Source organism: Aphelocoma coerulescens, unplaced genomic scaffold, assembly GCF_041296385.1.
Source record: "Aphelocoma coerulescens isolate FSJ_1873_10779 unplaced genomic scaffold, UR_Acoe_1.0 HiC_scaffold_59, whole genome shotgun sequence".
In the NCBI taxonomy this organism is placed as follows: Eukaryota; Metazoa; Chordata; class Aves; order Passeriformes; family Corvidae; genus Aphelocoma; species Aphelocoma coerulescens.
The window spans coordinates 889,735-902,741 of NW_027183938.1; positions in this window are offsets into that span (position 1 = coordinate 889,735).

Genomic DNA, 13,007 nt, shown 5'->3' on the forward strand with positions numbered 1-13,007 from the left:
TCGTTCCAGGCAGCCTGTACTGAGCATGTGGCTCCTGAGTGGGGTTTGTTGTTTAGGAAACCTGCTCCGGCTTTTCCATTCTTTCCTTGCAAACAGGAAAACTTCTCCTGGGGCTGTGTGCAGGCAGAGCCCTGAGGAGAGCAGGTGGCACATGGTGCGCTGGGCTGGGACAGCCAGCTGCAGAGCTCAAGGGAAGAAGCCCAAAGTGTCACAATGGCTCCTTGCCTTCACATGCAACACCTGGGTCACAATGGTCTCCTTGATTCCATGAGGCCCCACTGTGTCACAATGGCTCCTTGGTTCCATCGGGTTCCGCAGTGTCACCATGGTCTCCTTTGATCCGCACTGACATCATGGACAATTGGTTCCATGAGGCCCCGCAGTGTCACAATGGTCCCTTGCTTCCATAGCTTTTACGTTGTAACAAAGGACTCCTTGCTTCTATGAGCTAGCCTGTTTTTTCAGAGGTGTCTTTGGTTCCAACAAGGCCCCGCTGTGTCTCAGTGCGCCCTGGCTTCCATGTGGATCTGGAGTATCACAAAGGCTCCTTGGTTCCACCAGGTCCTGCTGTGTCACAATGGGTCCTGTGGTCCCTGAGGCCCTCCAAAACCATCGTGGAGGCTTGCTTCCATGAGGTTCCATTATGTGCCAGTGGTCATCTTGGTTCCAGGAGTTTCCTTAGTGTCACAATGCCCTCCATGCTTCCATTAGGCCCTGCTTTGCCACAATGGTCCCCTTGTTTCCATGAGGCCCCGCTGTGTCACAATGGACCTATGGTTCCATGATGTTGCGTGGTGTCACCGTGCTCTTCTTGAATCCGCCGTGTAACCATGGACCATTGGTTCCATGCGGCCGTGTCACAATGGGCTCCTTGATTCCATGATTCCCCACGGTGTCACAATGGAGCCTTGTTTCTAGGAGGTTCTGTACTGTCACAATTGCCTCCTTGATGCCATCAGCCCCTGCAGTGTCACAATGGCTCCTTGGTTCCATGAGGAACACAATAGCTTGGCATAAGCATTGAGCAACAGCTGCTGAACACACCTGGCAACATCTGCTTGCATCAAAAGAGGGCTTCAAGCTGACAATGGCACCAGCAGCTTCCATCTGCAACAGAGACCCAGGAAAGGACAGGCTGTGCCGGTTTGGACAAATGTGGAGGAAAATATCCTCTGATAGAAGGCAGGTTACACCCAGCCCTCCCCCACCAGGTTTTTGGAAAAAAGAACTTTCCTGGGAAGAAAGTGAAAGAGATAAAAACTATTTTTTTAACAAACACACAGGAAAAGGATAACAATGCTAAATATTAAAAGCTCTCGCTGTGCAGAGAAAGCTGGGATAATTTGAGAGTCCTTCTGTGTTTCGGTGGGGTCTCCTGAAACATCCATAGACAGCGAGGCCCGTGCAAAGAAACAGGGAGCGATTCTTGAGAGAAGTTTCAGAGCTCTTTCTTCTCCAGCCACATGGGCGGGGCACTGCCAAAGAACTGAGCAATCACAGCACAACCAGGGCCCTCCTGGCACAGGGCAACACAAAATAAGCAGTGCTGAACAGGATTAGGGCACATGTGAGCAGGGAGCAGGGAGACCCCCGTGCCCAGGCCATGCCTCTACCCCAGGGTCCCCTCTCCCATGACCTCATGGCAGGGGGGAGGAACCCCAACACTTCCGTAGGTGTAGTCTCTCTCCTCCTCCTTGCAGCTGGCTCATGGGCCCACATTCAGGGCCCCCACCTCGGGAGAAAATTCTCCCAATGTGCTCTGATGTTGAAAGAGTCAAGAAGAGAAGAAGGGGAAAAAACCCCCAAAGTCCCAGGAAAACAAAGTTCAACTCTCCATCTCCCCCCAGAGAAAAGGAGCTGAAAACTGGCTAAAAAGAAACAAAGTTGCTTCCTCTGCTCTTGCTGCAAGCAGGATGCAGAGGAGTGTGTATGTGTGTCCTTGAACAAACGCTCTGAGAAGTTTGTCCGGTTTTTTTTCCTCTCCCCCCTCTCAGGCTCAGTTGAAAGGCACAGAAACGCACAAAGTTCACTTCTGGGCATAGAGCAGCAATAGGGGATACACACAATAAAGTCACCCCAAGACACAGGGACAGAGAATTCAGTGGAAAGACTCCGAGAATTCTGCTCCCAGAGATCATTCATTCCTGCTCACCCTGACCCTTGTAGAAAGGGGACATCGTTCCAGGCAGCCTGTACTGAGCATGTGGCTCCTGAGTGGGGTTTGTTGTTTAGGAAACCTGCTCCGGCTTTTCCATTCTTTCCTTCCAAACAGGAAAACTTCTCCTGGGGCTGTGTGCAGGCAGAGCCCTGAGGAGAGCAGGTGGCACATGGTGCGCTGGGCTGGGACAGCCAGCTGCAGAGCTCAAGGGAAGAAGCCCAAAGTGTCACAATGGCTCCTTGCCTTCCCATGCAACACCTGGGTCACAATGGTCTCCTTGATTCCATGAGGCCCCACTGTGTCACAATGGCTCCTTGGTTCCATCAGGTTCCGCAGTGTCACCATGGTCTCCTTTGATCCGCATTGTCATCATGGACAATTGGTTCCATGAGGCCCCGCAGTGTCACAATGGTCCCTTGCTTCCATAGCTTTTACGTTGTAACAATGGACTCCTTGCTTCTATGAGCTAGCCTGCTTTTTGCAGAGGTGTCTTTGGTTCCAACAAGGCCCCGCTGTGTCTCAGTGCACCCTGGCTTCCATGTGGATGTGGAGTATCACAAAGGCTCCTTGGTTCCACCAGGTCCTGCTGTGTCACAATGGGTCCTGTGGTCCCTGAGGCCCTCCAAAACCATCGTGGAGGCTTGCTTCCATGAGGTTCCATTATGTGCCAGTGGTCATCTTGGTTCCAGGAGTTTCCTTAGTGTCACAATGCTCTCCATGCTTCCATTAGGCCCTGCTTTGCCACAATGGTCCCCTTGTTTCCATGAGGCCCCGCTGTGTCACAATGGACCTATGGTTCCGTGATGTTGCGTGGTGTCACCGTGCTCTTCTTGAATCCGCCGTGTAACCATGGACCATTGGTTCCATGCAGCCGTGTACCAATGGGCTCCTTGATTCCATGATTCCCCACGGTGTCACAATGGAGCCTTGTTTCTAGGAGGTTCTGTACTGTCACAATTGCCTCCTTGATGCCATCAGCCCCTGCAGTGTCACAATGGCTCCTTGGTTCCATGAGGAACACAATAGCTTGGCATAAGCATTGAGCAACAGCTGCTGAACACACCTGGCAACATCTGCTTGCATCAAAAGAGGGCTTCAAGCTGACAATGGCACCAGCAGCTCCCATCTGCAACAGAGACCCAGGAAAGGACAGGCTGTGCCGGTTTGGACAAATGTGGAGGAAAATATCCTCTGATAGAAGGCAGGTTACACCCAGCCCTCCCCCACCAGGTTTTTGGAAAAAAGAACTTTCCTGGGAAGAAAGTGAAAGAGATAAAAACTATTTTTTTAACAAACACACAGGAAAAGGATAACAATGCTAAATATTAAAAGCTCTCGCTGTGCAGAGAAAGCTGGGATAATTTGAGAGTCCTTCTGTGTTTCGGTGGGGTCTCCTGAAACATCCATAGACAGCGAGGCCCGTGCAAAGAAATAGGGAGCGATTCTTGAGAGAAGTTTCAGAGCTCTTTCTTCTCCAGCCACATGGGCGGGGCACTGCCAAAGAACTGAGCAATCACAGCACAACCAGGGCCCTCCTCGCACAGGGCAACACAAAATAAGCAGTGCTGAACAGGATTAGGGCACATGTGAGCAGGGAGCAGGGAGACCCCCGTGCCCAGGCCATGCCTCTACCCCAGGGTCCCCTCTCCCATGACCTCATGGCAGGGGGGAGGAACCCCAACACTTCCGTAGGTGTAGTCTCTCTCCTCCTCCTTGCAGCTGGCTCATGGGCCCACATTCAGGGCCCCCACCTCGGGAGAAAATTCTCCCAATGTGCTCTGATGTTGAAAGAGTCAAGAAGAGAAGAAGGGGAAAAAACCCCCAAAGTCCCAGGAAAACAAAGTTCAACTCTCCATCTCCCCCCAGAGAAAAGGAGCTGAAAACTGGCTAAAAAGAAACAAAGTTGCTTCCTCTGCTCTTGCTGCAAGCAGGATGCAGAGGAGTGTGTATGTGTGTCCTTGAACAAACGCTCTGAGAAGTTTGTCCGGTTTTTTTTCCTCTCCCCCCTCTCAGGCTCAGTTGAAAGGCACAGAAATGCACAAAGTTCACTTCTGGGCATAGAGCAGCAATAGGGGATACACACAATAAAGTCACCCCAAGACACAGGGACAGAGAATTCAGTGGAAAGACTCCGAGAATTCTGCTCCCAGAGATCATTCATTCCTGCTCACCCTGACCCTTGTAGAAAGGGGACATCGTTCCAGGCAGCCTGTACTGAGCATGTGGCTCCTGAGTGGGGTTTGTTGTTTAGGAAACCTGCTCCGGCTTTTCCATTCTTTCCTTGCAAACAGGAAAACTTCTCCTGGGGCTGTGTGCAGGCAGAGCCCTGAGGAGAGCAGGTGGCACATGGTGCGCTGGGCTGGGACAGCCAGCTGCAGAGCTCAAGGGAAGAAGCCCAAAGTGTCACAATGGCTCCTTGCCTTCACATGCAACACCTGGGTCACAATGGTCTCCTTGATTCCATGAGGCCCCACTGTGTCACAATGGCTCCTTGGTTCCATCGGGTTCCGCAGTGTCACCATGGTCTCCTTTGATCCGCACTGACATCATGGACAATTGGTTCCATGAGGCCCCGCAGTGTCACAATGGTCCCTTGCTTCCATAGCTTTTACGTTGTAACAAAGGACTCCTTGCTTCTATGAGCTAGCCTGTTTTTTCAGAGGTGTCTTTGGTTCCAACAAGGCCCCGCTGTGTCTCAGTGCGCCCTGGCTTCCATGTGGATCTGGAGTATCACAAAGGCTCCTTGGTTCCACCAGGTCCTGCTGTGTCACAATGGGTCCTGTGGTCCCTGAGGCCCTCCAAAACCATCGTGGAGGCTTGCTTCCATGAGGTTCCATTATGTGCCAGTGGTCATCTTGGTTCCAGGAGTTTCCTTAGTGTCACAATGCCCTCCATGCTTCCATTAGGCCCTGCTTTGCCACAATGGTCCCCTTGTTTCCATGAGGCCCCGCTGTGTCACAATGGACCTATGGTTCCATGATGTTGCGTGGTGTCACCGTGCTCTTCTTGAATCCGCCGTGTAACCATGGACCATTGGTTCCATGCGGCCGTGTCACAATGGGCTCCTTGATTCCATGATTCCCCACGGTGTCACAATGGAGCCTTGTTTCTAGGAGGTTCTGTACTGTCACAATTGCCTCCTTGATGCCATCAGCCCCTGCAGTGTCACAATGGCTCCTTGGTTCCATGAGGAACACAATAGCTTGGCATAAGCATTGAGCAACAGCTGCTGAACACACCTGGCAACATCTGCTTGCATCAAAAGAGGGCTTCAAGCTGACAATGGCACCAGCAGCTTCCATCTGCAACAGAGACCCAGGAAAGGACAGGCTGTGCCGGTTTGGACAAATGTGGAGGAAAATATCCTCTGATAGAAGGCAGGTTACACCCAGCCCTCCCCCACCAGGTTTTTGGAAAAAAGAACTTTCCTGGGAAGAAAGTGAAAGAGATAAAAACTATTTTTTTAACAAACACACAGGAAAAGGATAACAATGCTAAATATTAAAAGCTCTCGCTGTGCAGAGAAAGCTGGGATAATTTGAGAGTCCTTCTGTGTTTCGGTGGGGTCTCCTGAAACATCCATAGACAGCGAGGCCCGTGCAAAGAAACAGGGAGCGATTCTTGAGAGAAGTTTCAGAGCTCTTTCTTCTCCAGCCACATGGGCGGGGCACTGCCAAAGAACTGAGCAATCACAGCACAACCAGGGCCCTCCTGGCACAGGGCAACACAAAATAAGCAGTGCTGAACAGGATTAGGGCACATGTGAGCAGGGAGCAGGGAGACCCCCGTGCCCAGGCCATGCCTCTACCCCAGGGTCCCCTCTCCCATGACCTCATGGCAGGGGGGAGGAACCCCAACACTTCCGTAGGTGTAGTCTCTCTCCTCCTCCTTGCAGCTGGCTCATGGGCCCACATTCAGGGCCCCCACCTCGGGAGAAAATTCTCCCAATGTGCTCTGATGTTGAAAGAGTCAAGAAGAGAAGAAGGGGAAAAAACCCCCAAAGTCCCAGGAAAACAAAGTTCAACTCTCCATCTCCCCCCAGAGAAAAGGAGCTGAAAACTGGCTAAAAAGAAACAAAGTTGCTTCCTCTGCTCTTGCTGCAAGCAGGATGCAGAGGAGTGTGTATGTGTGTCCTTGAACAAACGCTCTGAGAAGTTTGTCCGGTTTTTTTTCCTCTCCCCCCTCTCAGGCTCAGTTGAAAGGCACAGAAACGCACAAAGTTCACTTCTGGGCATAGAGCAGCAATAGGGGATACACACAATAAAGTCACCCCAAGACACAGGGACAGAGAATTCAGTGGAAAGACTCCGAGAATTCTGCTCCCAGAGATCATTCATTCCTGCTCACCCTGACCCTTGTAGAAAGGGGACATCGTTCCAGGCAGCCTGTACTGAGCATGTGGCTCCTGAGTGGGGTTTGTTGTTTAGGAAACCTGCTCCGGCTTTTCCATTCTTTCCTTGCAAACAGGAAAACTTCTCCTGGGGCTGTGTGCAGGCAGAGCCCTGAGGAGAGCAGGTGGCACATGGTGCGCTGGGCTGGGACAGCCAGCTGCAGAGCTCAAGGGAAGAAGCCCAAAGTGTCACAATGGCTCCTTGCCTTCACATGCAACACCTGGGTCACAATGGTCTCCTTGATTCCATGAGGCCCCACTGTGTCACAATGGCTCCTTGGTTCCATCGGGTTCCGCAGTGTCACCATGGTCTCCTTTGATCCGCACTGACATCATGGACAATTGGTTCCATGAGGCCCCGCAGTGTCACAATGGTCCCTTGCTTCCATAGCTTTTACGTTGTAACAAAGGACTCCTTGCTTCTATGAGCTAGCCTGTTTTTTCAGAGGTGTCTTTGGTTCCAACAAGGCCCCGCTGTGTCTCAGTGCGCCCTGGCTTCCAGGTGGATCTGGAGTATCACAAAGGCTCCTTGGTTCCACCAGGTCCTGCTGTGTCACAATGGGTCCTGTGGTCCCTGAGGCCCTCCAAAACCATCGTGGAGGCTTGCTTCCATGAGGTTCCATTATGTGCCAGTGGTCATCTTGGTTCCAGGAGTTTCCTTAGTGTCACAATGCCCTCCATGCTTCCATTAGGCCCTGCTTTGCCACAATGGTCCCCTTGTTTCCATGAGGCCCCGCTGTGTCACAATGGACCTATGGTTCCATGATGTTGCGTGGTGTCACCGTGCTCTTCTTGAATCCACCGTGTAACCATGGACCATTGGTTCCATGCAGCCGTGTCACAATGGGCTCCTTGATTCCATGATTCCCCACGGTGTCACAATGGAGCCTTGTTTCTAGGAGGTTCTGTACTGTCACAATTGCCTCCTTGATGCCATCAGCCCCTGCAGTGTCACAATGGCTCCTTGGTTCCATGAGGAACACAATAGCTTGGCATAAGCATTGAGCAACAGCTGCTGAACACACCTGGCAACATCTGCTTGCATCAAAAGAGGGCTTCAAGCTGACAATGGCACCAGCAGCTTCCATCTGCAACAGAGACCCAGGAAAGGACAGGCTGTGCCGGTTTGGACAAATGTGGAGGAAAATATCCTCTGATAGAAGGCAGGTTACACCCAGCCCTCCCCCACCAGGTTTTTGGAAAAAAGAACTTTCCTGGGAAGAAAGTGAAAGAGATAAAACCTATTTTTTTAACAAACACACAGGAAAAGGATAACAATGCTAAATATTAAAAGCTCTCGCTGTGCAGAGAAAGCTGGGATAATTTGAGAGTCCTTCTGTGTTTCGGTGGGGTCTCCTGAAACATCCATAGACAGCGAGGCCCGTGCAAAGAAACAGGAAGCGATTCTTGAGAGAAGTTTCAGAGCTCTTTCTTCTCCAGCCACATGGGCGGGGCACTGCCAAAGAACTGAGCAATCACAGCACAACCAGGGCCCTCCTGGCACAGGGCAACACAAAATAAGCAGTGCTGAACAGGATTAGGGCACATGTGAGCAGGGAGCAGGGAGACCCCCGTGCCCAGGCCATGCCTCCACCCCAGGGTCCCCTCTCCCATGACCTCATGGCAGGGGGGAGGAACCCCAACACTTCCGGAGGTGTAGTCTCTCTCCTCCTCCTTGCAGCTAGCTCATGGGCCCACATTCAGGGCCCCCACCTCGGGAGAAAATTCTCCCAATGTGGTCTGATGTTGAAAGAGTCAAGAAGAGAAGAAGGGGAAAAAACCCCCAAAGTCCCAGGAAAACAAAGTTCAACTCTCCATCTCCCCCCAGAGAAAAGGAGCTGAAAACTGGCTAAAAAGAAACAAAGTTGCTTCCTCTGCTCTTGCTGCAAGCAGGATGCAGAGGAGTGTGTATGTGTGTCCTTGAACAAACGCTCTGAGAAGTTTGTCCAGTTTTTTTCCTCTCCCCCCTCTCAGGCTCAGTTGAAAGGCACAGAAATGCACAAAGTTCACTTCTGGGCATAGAGCAGCAATAGGGGATACACACAATAAAGTCACCCCAAGACACAGGGACAGAGAATTCAGTGGAAAGACTCCGAGAATTCTGCTCCCAGAGATCATTCATTCCTGCTCACCCTGACCCTTGTAGAAAGGGGACATCGTTCCAGGCAGCCCGTACTGAGCATGTGGCTCCTGAGTGGGGTTTGTTGTTTAGGAAACCTGCTCCGGCTTTTCCATTCTTCCCTTGCAAACAGGAAAACTTCTCCTGGGGCTGTGTGCAGGCAGAGCCCTGAGGAGAGCAGGTGGCACATGGTGCGCTGGGCTGGGACAGCCAGCTGCAGAGCTCAAGGGAAGAAGCCCAAAGTGTCACAATGGCTCCTTGCCTTCACATGCAACACCTGGGTCACAATGGTCTCCTTGATTCCATGAGGCCCCACTGTGTCACAATGGCTCCTTGGTTCCATCAGGTTCCGCAGTGTCACCATGGTCTCCTTTGATCCGCACTGACATCATGGACAATTGGTTCCATGAGGCCCCGCAGTGTCACAATGGTCCCTTGCTTCCATAGCTTTTACGTTGTAACAAAGGACTCCTTGCTTCTATGAGCTAGCCTGTTTTTTCAGAGGTGTCTTTGGTTCCAACAAGGCCCCGCTGTGTCTCAGTGCGCCCTGGCTTCCAGGTGGATCTGGAGTATCACAAAGGCTCCTTGGTTCCACCAGGTCCTGCTGTGTCACAATGGGTCCTGTGGTCCCTGAGGCCCTCCAAAACCATCGTGGAGGCTTGCTTCCATGAGGTTCCATTATGTGCCAGTGGTCATCTTGGTTCCAGGAGTTTCCTTAGTGTCACAATGCCCTCCATGCTTCCATTAGGCCCTGCTTTGCCACAATGGTCCCCTTGTTTCCATGAGGCCCCGCTGTGTCACAATGGACCTATGGTTCCATGATGTTGCGTGGTGTCACCGTGCTCTTCTTGAATCCGCCGTGTAACCATGGACCATTGGTTCCATGCGGCCGTGTCACAATGGGCTCCTTGATTCCATGATTCCCCACGGTGTCACAATGGAGCCTTGTTTCTAGGAGGTTCTGTACTGTCACAATTGCCTCCTTGATGCCATCAGCCCCTGCAGTGTCACAATGGCTCCTTGGTTCCATGAGGAACACAATAGCTTGGCATAAGCATTGAGCAACAGCTGCTGAACACACCTGGCAACATCTGCTTGCATCAAAAGAGGGCTTCAAGCTGACAATGGCACCAGCAGCTTCCATCTGCAACAGAGACCCAGGAAAGGACAGGCTGTGCCGGTTTGGACAAATGTGGAGGAAAATATCCTCTGATAGAAGGCAGGTTACACCCAGCCCTCCCCCACCAGGTTTTTGGAAAAAAGAACTTTCCTGGGAAGAAAGTGAAAGAGATAAAACCTATTTTTTTAACAAACACACAGGAAAAGGATAACAATGCTAAATATTAAAAGCTCTCGCTGTGCAGAGAAAGCTGGGATAATTTGAGAGTCCTTCTGTGTTTCGGTGGGGTCTCCTGAAACATGCATAGACAGCGAGGCCCGTGCAAAGAAACAGGGAGCGATTCTTGAGAGAAGTTTCAGAGCTCTTTCTTCTCCAGCCACATGGGCGGGGCACTGCCAAAGAACTGAGCAATCACAGCACAACCAGGGCCCTCCTGGCACAGGGCAACACAAAATAAGCAGTGCTGAACAGGATTAGGGCACATGTGAGCAGGGAGCAGGGAGACCCCCGTGCCCAGGCCATGCCTCTACCCCAGGGTCCCCTCTCCCATGACCTCATGGCAGGGGGGAGGAACCCCAACACTTCCGTAGGTGTAGTCTCTCTCCTCCTCCTTGCAGCTAGCTCATGGGCCCACATTCAGGGCCCCCACCTCGGGAGAAAATTCTCCCAATGTGGTCTGATGTTGAAAGAGTCAAGAAGAGAAGAAGGGGAAAAAAACCCCAAAGTCCCAGGAAAACAAAGTTCAACTCTCCATCTCCCCCCAGAGAAAAGGAGCTGAAAACTGGCTAAAAAGAAACAAAGTTGCTTCCTCTGCTCTTGCTGCAAGCAGGATGCAGAGGAGTGTGTATGTGTGTCCTTGAACAAACGCTCTGAGAAGTTTGTCCAGTTTTTTTCCTCTCCCCCCTCTCAGGCTCAGTTGAAAGGCACAGAAATGCACAAAGTTCACTTCTGGGCATAGAGCAGCAATAGGGGATACACACAATAAAGTCACCCCAAGACACAGGGACAGAGAATTCAGTGGAAAGACTCCGAGAATTCTGCTCCCAGAGATCATTCATTCCTGCTCACACTGACCCTTGTAGAAAGGGGACATCGTTCCAGGCAGCCTGTACTGAGCATGTGGCTCCTGAGTGGGGTTTGTTGTTTAGGAAACCTGCTCCGGCTTTTCCATTCTTCCCTTGCAAACAGGAAAACTTCTCCTGGGGCTGTGTTCAGGCAGAGCCCTGAGGAGAGCAGGTGGCACATGGTGCGCTGGGCTGGGACAGCCAGCTGCAGAGCTCAAGGGAAGAAGCCCAAAGTGTCACAATGGCTCCTTGCCTTCACATGCAACACCTGGGTCACAATGGTCTCCTTGATTCCATGAGGCCCCACTGTGTCACAATGGCTCCTTGGTTCCATCAGGTTCCGCAGTGTCACCATGGTCTCCTTTGATCCGCATTGTCATCATGGACAATTGGTTCCATGAGGCCCCGCAGTGTCACAATGGTCCCTTGCTTCCATAGCTTTTACGTTGTAACAAAGGACTCCTTGCTTCTATGAGCTAGCCTGCTTTTTGCAGAGGTGTCTTTGGTTCCAACAAGGCCCCGCTGTGTCTCAGTGCACCCTGGCTTCCATGTGGATGTGGAGTATCACAAAGGCTCCTTGGTTCCACCAGGTCCTGCTGTGTCACAATGGGTCCTGTGGTCCCTGAGGCCCTCCAAAACCATCGTGGAGGCTTGCTTCCATGAGGTTCCATTATGTGCCAGTGGTCATCTTGGTTCCAGGAGTTTCCTTAGTGTCACAATGCCCTCCATGCTTCCATTAGGCCCTGCTTTGCCACAATGGTCCCCTTGTTTCCATGAGGCCCCGCTGTGTCACAATGGACCTATGGTTCCATGATGTTGCGTGGTGTCACCGTGCTCTTCTTGAATCCGCCGTGTAACCATGGACCATTGGTTCCATGCAGCCGTGTCACAATGGGCTCCTTGATTCCATGATTCCCCACGGTGTCACAATGGAGCCTTGTTTCTAGGAGGTTCTGTACTGTCACAATTGCCTCCTTGATGCCATCAGCCCCTGCAGTGTCACAATGGCTCCTTGGTTCCATGAGGAACACAATAGCTTGGCATAAGCATTGAGCAACAGCTGCTGAACACACCTGGCAACATCTGCTTGCATCAAAAGAGGGCTTCAAGCTGACAATGGCACCAGCAGCTCCCATCTGCAACAGAGACCCAGGAAAGGACAGGCTGTGCCGGTTTGGACAAATGTGGAGGAAAATATCCTCTGATAGAAGGCAGGTTACACCCAGCCCTCCCTCACCAGGTTTTTGGAAAAAAGAACTTTCCTGGGAAGAAAGTGAAAGAGATAAAAACTATTTTTTTAACAAACACACAGGAAAAGGATAGCAATGCTAAATATTAAAAGCTCTCGCTGTGCAGAGAAAGCTGGGATAATTTGAGAGTCCTTCTGTGTTTCGGTGGGGTCTCCTGAAACATGCATAGACAGCGAGGCCCGTGCAAAGAAACAGGGAGCGATTCTTGAGAGAAGTTTCAGAGCTCTTTCTTCTCCAGCCACATGGGCGGGGCACTGCCAAAGAACTGAGCAATCACAGCACAACCAGGGCCCTCCTCGCACAGGGCAACACAAAATAAGCAGTGCTGAACAGGGTTAGGGCACATGTGAGCAGGGAGACCCCCGTGCCCAGGCCATGCCTCTACCCCAGGGTCCCCTCTCCCATGACCGCATGGCAGGAGGGAGGAACCCCAACACTTCCGTAGGTGTAGTCTCTCTCCTCCTCCTTGCAGCTGCCTCATGGGCCCACATTCAGGGCCCCCACCTCGGGAGAAAATTCTCCCAATGTGCTCTGATGTTGAAAGAGTCAAGAAGAGAAGAAGGGGAAAAAACCCCCAAAGTCCCAGGAAAACAAAGTTCAACTCTCCATCTCCCCCCAGAGAAAAGGAGCTGAAAACTGGCTAAAAAGAAACAAAGTTGCTTCCTCTGCTCTTGCTGCAAGCAGGATGCAGAGGAGTGTGTATGTGTGTCCTTGAACAAACGCTCGGAGAAGTTTGTCCGGTTTTTTTTCCTCTCCCCCCTCTCAGGCTCAGTTGAAAGGCACAGAAATGCACAAAGTTCACTTCTGGGCATAGAGCAGCAATAGGGGATACACACAATAAAGTCACCCCAAGACACAGGGACAGAGAATTCAGTGGAAAGACTCCGAGAATTCTGCTCCCAGAGA